The sequence below is a fragment of the Triticum aestivum genome, chromosome 2A, assembly GCF_018294505.1.
Source record: "Triticum aestivum cultivar Chinese Spring chromosome 2A, IWGSC CS RefSeq v2.1, whole genome shotgun sequence".
Taxonomy (NCBI): domain Eukaryota; kingdom Viridiplantae; phylum Streptophyta; class Magnoliopsida; order Poales; family Poaceae; genus Triticum; species Triticum aestivum.
In genome coordinates, this window is record NC_057797.1 from 28,546,443 (window position 1) to 28,559,284 (window position 12,842).

Below are 12,842 nucleotides of genomic sequence, written 5' to 3' on the forward strand. Positions count from 1 at the left end.
GCAGAGTGAGGACGTAATTAGCTCATTAGGAGGAGTTCAATTGTTTCCCCAAATTTCCTTCCACGATTTTGTAACCCTTTGCAGAATTGCATGGGGAGGTTCGCAACATTGTCTACTCATCTGATAGGAAATCAGTATCTATTGTCTATCATGTGACTATGGAACTGATGCAGAGTACCCTTCTTTGCATGGGAGTTATATGTGGTTCAGTTTGCAGAATCTTGTTTGGTTTTACATTGATCTTGCATGCTGAGTTTTTGGGCGTATAACCAGTTTGTAGGTCCTACTATTTGATCTGTGGACGTGACCAATGAGGGCATGGAGATTATGGCGAGGCATGGTGATGCAGTGGCAGTGGTGAAGGTAACCACATCGAAGGCAGCGGCAATGGGTGGTTGTCGATGAAAGCAGCATGGGGATGGGGGAGGTGGAGAGGCGAGGGATGGAGGCGGAGGACGGCAGCCAGGGAGACGGAGTGGCAGTGAGATTGGACGAGCTCGCCTGCGGAGTGCGTGGGCAAGATTTCCTTTCCGGGTTGGACGAGGGCTTCTTTGTTTGTGTGTGTGTGCATGTGTGAGTTCACACCGATACTCGACCAAATACTGTGCATGGTTATCTGAAATTCTAGACAATAGTTCACATCCCAGCGGCAGGTAAGAACCTTCTTTTTAATTTATCAAATGGCGTCAATAGACCATAAAATTATCTTCATTTATAATACTAAAGATATGTCAATACATGTTCTTACATTTAGGCTCCTAAACCTGTTGAATGAGTTCTATATACAAGATTTATATTGTCCTTCTATAAATTAAGACTACACTTGCTATTGATGAGTCTATAATTGTCAACCTGGACAGTAACAACACACTATCGTTTTATCTCTCAATGTGAGCAAGTAAGATTTTTTTTCAGAGCTTTATTCTTTTGTATTATTTTTCTATTACAGAAGTTGATGCTCCATCTTGTTATTCATTTCCTGGGATCATTTCTCGAGGAATGTACGGATTTCTCGAAGTGACGCAATGCTATGATCTTCAACCATGAAAATGAAACTGTCAGCGCTGATGGCCTGCTCCTGTGATCTCATAGGTACCAAAATGCAGTTTAAATCTCTTTTGGGGAATTGGTTCCTGATGTTACATTTGGCTACTCCTGTATATCTTTTAGATTTTTTTCTCTTTGTAAATTTTGTTTTTTGTTTGCTCACCTTGTAATCAACTCTGTATTTGATGATTTAGAAATCAGAATTCAGTTTAACTCTGAATTAACCCTTAATGATAATATAATTGTTCTGATTGCACTCATCCCTAATTCATAGCTTCACCAATAGTGATAGCATTGTGTCAAGGAGCAGGTGGAGAGGGAGAAAGAGAAAGGGAGAATGGAAGCCAAGTGATAGACAAAGAGAGTGAAAGGGAGAAGACATGCAATAACTTGTGTTATCTTACTAATGCTTTATTTATTGAAGACCTATACCAATGCACAAGTATTTGTCGTTGTATGATGGAAACCAGATGCCATCATGCTTACAACATATTTTTGAATTAAAAGAATAATTTGATCATTGTGTCTATATTTTATGATTTCGTGTCAACGCACTGGCATTTGGCTTCAGCCCATCAATTAGACCAGCTAGGTCTACGCACACTCCATGATTAGCTAACAAACTAGAGCAAACTAGCTAGCTTGAGTAGTCCCAGTTTGGTATTTAAGCTATTAATTCTTGGATGAGTGTGTTTGGAGGCGAGAAGGGAAATATGTTACTCTGCAAATTCCAAGTCTTTTATCATGACTATTATTACACGTCAAACATGCAGTAATGAGAGGGTGAGTGTGTTTTGAATTCTTAATTGGTAAATTCTGGTGATTAACTGACCGGGGATTCAGTTTGGATAGCTACCCAGGGGTATGAGTGTGATCAGTGTGACTAATTGTGATTTGTTTAGTGGTGAAAATGTAGGAATTAATTTGTTTCACCAATTCTGTGTTGGAAATACGCCCTAGAGGCAATAATAAATTAGTTATTATTATATTTCCTTGTTCATGATAATCGTTTATTATCCATGCTATAATTGTATTGATAGGAAACTCAGATACATGTATGGATACATAGACAACACCATGTCCCTAGTAAGCCTCTAGTTGACTAGCTCGTTGATCAATAGATGGTTACGGTTTCCTGACCATGGACATTGGATGTCATTGATAACGGGATCACATCATTAGGAGAATGATGTGATGGACAAGACCCAATCCTAAGCCTAGCACAAAGATCGTGTAGTTCGTATGCTAAAGCTTTTCTAATGTCAAGTATCATTTCCTTAGACCATGAGATTGTGCAACTCCCGGATACCGTAGGAATGCTTTGGGTGTGCCAAACGTCACAACGTAACTGGGTGGCTATAAAGGTACACTACAGGTATCTCCGAAAGTGTCTGTTGGGTTGGCACGAATCGAGACTGGGATTTGTCACTCTGTGTAAACGGAGAGGTATCTCTGGGCCCACTCGGTAGGACATCATCATAGTGTGCACAATGTGATTAAGGAGTTGATCACGGGATGATGTGTTACGGAACGAGTAAAGAGACTTGCCGGTAACGAGATTGAACAAGGTATCGGGATACCGACGATCGAATCTCGGGCAAGTATCGTACCGCTAGACAAAGGGAATTGTATACGGGATTGATTAAGTCCTTGACATCGTGGTTCATCCGATGAGATCATCGTGGAACATGTGGGAGCCAACATGGGTATCCAGATCCCGCTGTTGGTTATTGACCGGAGAGTCATCTCGGTCATGTCTGCATGTCTCCCGAACCCGTAGGGTCTACACACTTAAGGTTCGGTGACGCTAGGGTTATAAAGGAAGTTTGTATGTGGTTATCGAATGTTGTTCGGAGTCCCGGATGAGATCCCGGACGTCACGAGGAGTTCCGGAATGTTCCGGAGGTAAAGATTTATATATAGGAAATCTTGTTTCGGCCATCGGGACAAGTTTCGGGGTCATCGGTATTGTACCGGGACTACCGGAAGGGTCCCGGGGGTCCACCGGGTGGGTCCACCTGCCCCGGGGGGGCACATGGGCTGTAGGGGGTGCGCCTTGGCCTACATGGGCCAAGGGCACCAGCCCCAAGGGGCCCATGCGCCTAGGGTTTTGAAAGGGGAAGAGTCCCACTAGTGGAAGGCACCCCTAGGTGCCTTGGGGGGGAGGGAAACCTCCCTTGGCCGCCGGCCCCCTAGGAGATTGGATCTCCTAGGGACGGCGCCCCCCTAGGCCCTCCTATATATAGTGGGGGAAGGAGGGCTTTTTCACCCATGCCTGTTGGTGCAACCCTCCCTCTCTTTCTCCTCATATCTCGCGGTGCCTGGCGAAGCCCTGCAGGATTGCCACGCTCCTCCATCACCACCACGCCGTTGTGCTGCTTCTGGATGGAGTCTTCCTCAACCTCTCCCTCTCTCCTTGCTGGATCAAGGCATGGGAGACGTCACCGGGCTGTACGTGTGTTGAACGCGGAGGTGCCGTCCGTTCGGCACTAGGATCATTGGTGATTTGGATCACGACGAGTAAGACTCCATCAACCCCGTTCTCTTGAACGCTTCCGCATAGCGATCTACAAGGGTATGTAGATGCACTCTCCTTCCCCTCGTTGCTAGTCTCTCCATAGATAGATCTTGGTGACACGTAGGAAAATTTTGAATTTCTGCTACGTTCCCCAACAGTGGTATCAGAGCTAGGTCTATTGCGTAGATTCTATGCACGAGTAGAACACAAAGTAGTTGTGGGCATTGATTTTGTTCAATATGCTTACCGTTACTAGTCCAATCTTGATTCGGCGGCATCGTGGGATGAAGCGGCCCGGACCAACCTTACACATATGCTTACGTGAGACCGGTTCCACCGACAAACATGCACTAGTTGCATAAGGTGGTTGGCGGGTGTCTGTCTCTCCCACTTTAGTCGGATCGGATTCGATGAAAAGGGTCCTTATGAAGGGTAAATAGCAATTGCCATATCATGTTGTGGTTTTTGCGTAGGTAAGAAACATTCTTGCTAGAAACCCATAGCAGCCACGTAAAACATGCAAACAACAATTAGAGGACGTCTAACTTGTTTTTGCAGGGTATGCTATGTGATGTGATATGGCCAAAGGATGTGATGAATGATATATGTGATGTATGAAATTGATCATATTCTTGTAATAGGAATCACGACTTGCATGTCGATGAATATGACAACCGGCAGGAGCCATAGGAGTTGTCTTTATTTTTGTATGACCTGCATGTCATTGAGAAACGCCATGTAAATTACTTTACTTTATTGCTAAACGCGTTAGCCATAGTAGTAGAAGTAATAGTTGGCGAGCAACTTCATGGAGACACGATGATGGAGATCATGATGATGGAGATCATGGTGTCATGCCGGTGACAAGATGATCATGGAGCCCCAAGATGGAGATCAAAGGAGCTGTGTGATAATGGCCATATCATGTCACTATTATTATTTGATTGCATTTGATGTTTATCATGTTTTGCATCTTGTTTACTTAGAACGACGGTAGTAAATAAGATGATCCCTTACAACAATTTCAAGAAGTGTTCTCCCCTAACTGTGCACCATTGCTAAAGTTCATCGTTTCGAAGCACCACGTGATGATCGGGTGTGATAGATCCTTACGTTCACATACAACGGGTGTAACACAGTTTTACACATGCAAAACACTTAGGGTTAACTTGACGAGCCTAGCATGTACAGACATGGCCTCGGAACACAGAGACCGAAAGGTCAAGCATGAGTCGTATGGCAGATACGATCAACATGAAGATGTTCAACGATGCTGACTAGTCCGTCTCACGTGATGATCGGACATGGCCTAGTTGACTCGGATCATGTAATCACTTAGATGACTAGAGGGATGTCTATCTGAGTGGGAGTTCATAAGATGAACTTGTTTATCCTGAACATAGTCAAAAAGGATTTTGCAAATTATGTCGTAGCTCACGCTTTAGTTCTACTGTTTAGATATGTTCCTAGAGAAAAATTAGTTGAAAGTTGATAGTAGCAATTATGCGGACTAGGTCCGTAAACTGAGGATTGTCCTCATTGCTTCATAGAAGGCTTGTGTCCTTAATGCACGGCTCAGTGTGCTGAACCTCGAACATCGTCTGTGGATGTTGCGAACATCTGACATACACATTTTGATAACTACGTGATAGTTCAGTTAAACGGTTTAGAGTTGAGGCACCGAAGATGTTTTTGAAATGTCGCAAAACATATGAGATGTTTTGAGGGCTGAAATTGGGATTTCAGGCTCGTGCCCACGTCAAGAGGTATAAGACCTCCGATGATTTTCTTAGCCTACAAACTAAGGAGAAAAGCTCAATTATTGTGCTTGTGCTCAGATTGTCTGAGTACAACAATCGCTTGAATCGAGTGGGAGTTGATCTTCCAGATGAAATAGTGATGGTTCTCCGAAGTCATTACCACCAAGCTGCTAGAGCTTCGTGATGAACTATAACATATCGAGGACATATATGATGATCCTTGAGATATTTGCGATGTTTGACACCGAAGTAGAAATCAAGAAGGAGCATCAATTGTTGATGGTTAGTGAAACCACTAGTTTCAAGAAGGGCAAGGGCAAAAGGGGATGCTTCATGAAACGGCAAATCAGTTGCTGCTCTAGTGAAGAAACCCAAGGTTGAACCCAAACCCGAGACTAAGTGCTTCTGTAATAAGGGGAACAACCACTGGAGCAGAATTACCCTAGATACTTGGTAGATAAGAAGGCTGGCAAGGTCGGTAGAAGTATATTGGATATACGTTGTGTTGATGTGTACTTTACTAGTACTCCTAGTAGCACCAGGGTATTAGATACCGGTTCGGTTGCTAAGTGTTAGTAACTCGAAACAAAAGGCTACGGAATAAACGAAGACTAGCTAAAGGTGAGCTGACGATATGTGTTGGAAGTGTCTCCAATGTTGATATGATCAAGCATCGCACGCTCCCTCTACCATTGAGATTGGTGTTTGCGTTGAGCATAGACATGATTGGATTATGTCTATCGCAATACGGTTATTCATTTAAGGAGAATAATGGTTACTCTGTTTATTTGAATAATACCTTCAATGGTCTTGCACCTAAAATGAATGGTTCATTGAATCTCGATCATAGTGATACACATGTTCATGTCAAAAGATATAAGATAGTAATGATAGTACCACCTACTTGTGGCACTGCCACGTAAGTCATATCGGTATAAAACGCATGAAGAAGCTCCATGTTGATGGATCTTTGGGCTCACTCGTTTTTGAAAAGTTTGAGGCATGCGAACCATGTCTATTGGTGTATATGCATGGAGAAACTCCATGCAAATGGAGCGTTTGGACTCACTTGATTTTGAATCACTTGAGACATGCAAATCATACCACATGGGCAAGATGACTGAAATCCTCGGTTTCAGTAAAATGGAACTAGAAAGCAACTTGTTGGAAGTAATACACTTTGATGTGTGCAGTCCAATGAGTGCTGAGACATGTAGTGGATATCGTTATGTTCTTACTTCACAGATGATTTGAGTAGATGTTGAGTATATTTACTTGATGAATCACGAGTCTGAATTATTGAAAGGTTCAAGTAATTTCAGGGTGAAGTTGAAAGAGCGTCGTGACAAGAGGATAAAATGTCTATGATATGATCATAGAGATGAATATCTGAATTACGAGTTTGGCACAGAATTAAGACATTGTGGAAATTGTTTCACAACTAATACAGCCTGGAACACCATAGTGTGATGGTGTGTCCAAACATCATAACTGCACCCTATTGGATATGATGCATACCATGATGTCTCTTATCGAATTACCACAATAGTTTATGGGTTAGGCATTAGAGACAACCACATTCACTTTAAATAGGGCACCACATAATTCCGATGAGATGACACCATATGAACTATGGTTTAGAGAAACCTAAGCTGTCATTTCTTAGAAGTTTGGGGCTGCGACGCTTATGTGAAAAAGTTTCAGGCTGATAAGCTCGAACCCAAAGCGGATAAATGCATCTTCATAGGACACCCAAAACAGTTGGGTATACCTCCTATCTCAGATCCGAAAGCAATAAGGGATTGTTTCTAGAATCGGGTCCTTTCTCGAGGAAAAGTTTCTCTCGAAAGAATTGAGTGGGAGGATGGTGGAGACTTGATGAGGTTATTGAACCGTCACTTCAACTAGTGTATAGTAGGGCACAAAGAGTTGTTCCTGTGGCACCTACACCAATTGAAGTGGAATCTTATGATAGTGATCATGAAACTTCAGATCAAGTCACTACCAAACCTCGTGGGATGACAAGGATGCGTACTACTTCAGAGTGGTACGTAATCCTGTCTTGGAAGTCATGTTGCTAGACAACAATGAACCTACGAGCTATGGAGAAGCGATGGTGGGCCCGGATTCTGATGAATGGCTCGAGGCCATAAAATCCGAGAGAGGATCCATGTATGAAAACAAAGTGTAGACTTTGGCAGAACGACTCGATGGTCGTAAGGCTATTGAGTACATATGGATTTTAAAAGGAAGACGGACAATGATGGTAAATGTCACCATTAAGAAAGCTCGACTTGTCGTTAAGATGTTTTCCTACAAGTTCAAGGAGTTGACTACGATGAGACTTTCTCACTCGTAGCAATGCTAAGAGTCTGTTGGAATTATATTAGCGATTACTGCATTATTTATGAAATCTTGCAGATAGGATGTCAAAACATTGTTTCCTCGACGATTTTCTTGAGGAAAAGTTGTATGTGATACAAACGGAAGGTTTTTGTCAATCCTGAAAGATGCTAATAAGTATGCAAAGCTCCAACAATCCTTCTAAGGACTGGAGTAAGCATCTCGGAGTTGGAATGTATGCTTTGATGAGATGATCAAAGATTTTGGGTGTATACAAAGTTTATGAGAAACTTGTATTTCCAAAGAAGTGAGTGGGAGCACTATAGAATTTCTGATGAGTATATGCTGTTGACATATTGTTGATCAGAAATGACGTAGAATTTCTGGAAAGCCTGGATTAAGCTACTTGAACATTGAGCATCAAGATCTATAAGGATAGATCAAAACGCTTAATGGTACTTTCAAATGAGCACATACCTTGACATGATCTTGAAGGTGTTCAAGTTGGATCAGTCAAAGAAGGAGTTCTTGCCTGAGTTGTAAGGTATGAAGTTAAGACTTAAAGCTCGACCACGGCAGAATAGAGAGAAAGGACGAAGGTCGTCCCCTATGCTTAAGACGTAGGCTCTACAGTATGCTATGCTGTGTACCGCACCTGAAGTGTGCCTTGCCATGAATCAGTCAAGGGGTACAAGAGTGATCCAAGAATGGATCACAGGACAGCGGTCAAAGTTATCCTTAGTAACTAGTGGACTAAGGAAGTTTCTCGGTTATGGAGGTGGTAAAAGAGTTCGTCGTAAAGGGTTACGTCGATGCAAGCTTAACACCTATCCGGATAGCTCTGAGTAGAGATACCGGATACGTATAATGGAGCAGCAATTTAGAATAGCTCCAAGTAGAACAGTTATTTGGAATAGCTCCAAATAGAACGTGGTAGCTACATCTAGGAGATGACATAGAGATTTGTAAAGCACACACGGATCTGAAAGGTTCAGACCCGTTGACTAAAACCTCTCTCACAAGCAACATGATCAAACCCAGAACTCATTGAGTGCTAATCACATAGTGATGTGAACTAGATTATTGACTCTAGTAAACTCTTGGATGTTGGTCACATGGCGATGCGACCTGTGAGTGTTAATCACATGGCGATGTGAACTAGATTATTGACTCTAGTGCAAGTGGGAGACTGTTGGAAATATGCCCTAGAGGCAATAATAAATTAGTTATTATTATATTTCCTTGTTCATGATAATCGTTTATTATCCATGCTATAATTGTATTGATAGGAAACTCAGATACATGTATGGATACATAGACAACACCATGTCCTAGTAAGCCTCTAGTTGACTAGCTCGTTGATCAATAGATGGTTACGGTTTCCTGACCATGGACATTGGATGTCATTGATAACGGGATCACATCATTAGGAGAATGATGTGATGGACAAGACCCAATCCTAAGCCTAGCACAAAGATCGTGTAGTTCGTATGCTAAAGCTTTTCTAATGTCAAGTATCATTTCCTTAGACCATGAGATTGTGCAACTCCCGGATACCGTAGGAATGCTTTGGGTGTGCCAAACGTCACAACGTAACTGGGTGGCTATAAAGGTACACTACAGGTATCTCCGAAAGTGTCTATTGGGTTGGCACGAATCGAGACTGGGATTTGTCACTCCGTGTAAACGGAGAGGTATCTCTGGGCCCACTCGGTAGGACATCATCATAGTGTGCACAATGTGATTAAGGAGTTGATCACGGGATGATGTGTTACGGAACGAGTAAAGAGACTTGCCGGTAACGAGATTGAACAAGGTATCGGGATACCGACGATCGAATCTCGGGCAAGTATCGTACCGCTAGACAAAGGGAATTGTATACGGGATTGATTAAGTCCTTGACATCGTGGTTCATCCGATGAGATCATCGTGGAACATGTGGGAGCCAACATGGGTATCCAGATCCCGCTGTTGGTTATTGACCGGAGAGTCATCTCGGTCATGTCTGCATGTCTCCCGAACCCGTAGGGTCTACACACTTAAGGTTCGGTGACGCTAGGGTTATAAAGGAAGTTTGTATGTGGTTATCGAATGTTGTTCGGTGTCCCGGATGAGATCCCGGACGTCACGAGGAGTTCCGGAATGGTCCGGAGGTAAAGATTTGTATATAAGAAATCCTGTTTCGGCCATCGGGACAAGTTTCGGGGTCATCGGTATTGTACCGGGACTACCGGAAGGGCCCCGGGGGTCCACCGGGTGGGTCCACCTGCCCCGGGGGGGCACATGGGCTGTAGGGGGTGCGCCTTGGCCTACATGGGCCAAGGGCACCAGCCCCAAGGGGCCCATGCGCCTAGGGTTTTGAAAGGGGAAGAGTCCCACTAGTGGAAGGCACCCCTAGGTGCCTTGGGGGGGAGGGAAACCTCCCTTGGCCGCCGCCCCCTAGGAGATTGGATCTCCTAGGGCCGCCCCCCCCCCCTAGGCCCTCCTATATATAGTGGGGGAAGGAGGGCTTTTTCACCCATGCCTGTTGGTGCAGCCCTCCCTCTCTTTCTCCTCATATCTCGCGGTGCTTGGCAAAGCCCTGCAGGATTGCCACGCTCCTCCATCACCACCACGCGGTTGTGCTGCTGCTGGATGGAGTCTTCCTCAACCTCTCCCTCTCTCCTTGCTGGATCAAGGCATGGGAGACGTCACCGGGCTGTATGTGTGTTGAACGCGGAGGTGCCGTCCGTTCGGCACTAGGATCATCGGTGATTTGGATCACGACGAGTACGACTCCATCAACCCCGTTCTCTTGAACGCTTTCGCATAGCGATCTACAAGGGTATGTAGATGCACTCTCCTTCCCCTCGTTGCTAGTCTCTCCATAGATAGATCTTGGTGACACGTAGGAAAATTTTGAATTTCTGCTACGTTCCCCAACATTCTGCACTTGCATTTGGCCATAGAATTTAGTGGGGTAGCATATGCCCAGAATTTAATTAACCACAATTTTGATAAATTTTTGGAAATTGTTTATTTGTTTTATTAAACATGGTCGAATTTTCTTATAATTGCAGGTATTTGGTTCAAAATATATTTTTCTACTGTTAACCGATAGCATGGATATCACTATTTATGATCATGATGTCCATAAGAAATCATCATGACATGTCGAATCCTCAACCACTCAGTTAGATGTTGATGGATCTGCATCACAACTTCTGTTGAACTCTCATGGTTGGAGATACTGCAAGAATTCTGATTCGGCACGGCCCTCATGGAGACAATGGAGATGGTGTTCAGCGGTGCGCTCAGCCAGAGTTCGCCGTACGTCCGACATTTGCTGATTCGGCAGGGCCCTCATGGAAACAAAGTACGTCCGACATTTCCTCTTCTGTGAATCAGTCCATAGGCCCTTTAATAGTTGTGTGTTGCTGGGTGTTTTCATCATGGGCTTCTTGTTTCTTTTAGTCCATGAAAGACGCATTGGGGCACCAGGTCAAGAGCAAGGCCTTTTTCAAGATACTAACCTAAATGCTGAAATACTTCGTTGTTGCCACTTTTAGTGTAGCTGTACTGATGCAGATAAGCTAAAAATCTCTCTTGCCTTCTCTTTGATGCCCTGATGACTTGTGTGCTTAATTATTAAGTAAATTACATTATGGCGCATGTTATTTCCCATGTCGCCATAGGGCATTGTTCTTTTGGGACATGCATAGGGGTGCTTTGTACCGGTACGTAACTTCATGCTGAAAACAAGAGCAACGTGTTTTCTTTGTAGGTCAGAATTATTAACAAGATATGAAGAATTAACCTGTTAATTTCTTTGCAAAGGAATTGGCCAGTTAGTATTTTACTAAATAACTATGGACTAGCTACTATTTTTACAATGGGTTGCTTATTAGACTAGGGACGTGTGATATCTTTCTCCCGTTGCAAAGCTAAACCACGTCATGTCATCTTTGTAGTTTACATATTTTTTAGATGTGTTGGCACACATTTTGAGGCATCATTTTCTTTCAAGTCGTTCATCATCATTGGTCCCATTCTGCACAAGACTATCGATGATACCACTCTGCATTGGACCTACACAATCATCAATTTTACCAATGTCACAAATGGTCTGTCTTGTAATGTGACATTATGGCTAACTGTTTGGTTTGAATTATGGCTGGTAGCTGTCCTTGGATGTTGTAAATTTTGTTAACCTAACTCCCTGCTATATGCACAGTTCAGGGCGCAGAGAAACTAATGGAGCAACCAGGAGTCCAATCATTTTAAGGCAGAACATTGAACATATCAGTGATCGGACACTCGAGACAACTCTTAATGAGTTCTAGCAACCAAAGACAGAATATTTGCGTAGGATGCAACAAAGCTGCATGTCATGAGATTATTGAATACGTTGAGTAATTTGGAATGGAAACATTTTTGGTTAAATAGGATGCTCTTGAGATTATTTCTCATGCCAACATGGCATGCCCGAGCTAAAAATGTGCCACCCTTTGACAGGACCATGCCTTGTTAGAGGAGGTTTCTGGTTGGATAAATGAGAAGGCCATGATGCCTATTTGGGCTAAGATGACTCCTAACATTGCAGGTATTACGGATGGAACTTAAGCTTCCATAATGCATTTGTTGAGTAATTAGCAGTCACATATCTTCTGTGTTTTTAATTGCTATACGGTGTCAACAAATGATGAGGTTCTAAATTATTATTTTTATCATTGCCTACTTTTCAAATGCGTAGTTTCTCTCTGCATTGATCTTAGTAGTTTGATTCTCCGGTAGTACATTTGGTGATCCTAACCAGAAGCTAGCTGTTAGAGAATGACAATGGACTATTCATGTAAGATAGTTTTTGTCCAACATTGCATTGTTCTATATATCTTCTCTCGCATGTTTGGCTTTGGCATCAATAGGGACAGGGTGGGCGATCATGGTGGGATTAGGCATGTGAATTCTGGTTTTAGTTTCACTTCCATGTTTGGTAAGACAGACAAAAACTCTGAGTGGCTGATTTGTATCTTGAAATGCATCCTGTGACGAATCATCATGAAGTGCCAAGGTATATTAAACTTTCTAAAACGGTGGGAGTTCAACCCTCAAATCATAATCCATCCCCCACCACCCCTCCCTAATTACTGTCCCTCCAACCAAACAACCCCGCAATTTCTAATTTAATGTTCTGT

General features: G+C 43.1%; 2 long non-coding RNA genes across 2 annotated transcripts; both read left to right on the forward strand.

Annotated features, from left to right (window-relative positions):
- Positions 1-255: 255 nt before the first annotated feature.
- Positions 256-1,417, forward strand: LOC123184448 (uncharacterized). Its single transcript, XR_006492970.1, has 3 exons — positions 256-573; positions 950-1,092; positions 1,340-1,417. It is a non-coding gene; the product is annotated as an uncharacterized lncRNA (long non-coding RNA).
- Positions 1,418-10,880: 9,463 nt separating this feature from the next.
- Positions 10,881-12,393, forward strand: LOC123184449 (uncharacterized). Its single transcript, XR_006492971.1, has 2 exons — positions 10,881-11,023; positions 11,882-12,393. It is a non-coding gene; the product is annotated as an uncharacterized lncRNA (long non-coding RNA).
- Positions 12,394-12,842: the final 449 nt, after the last annotated feature.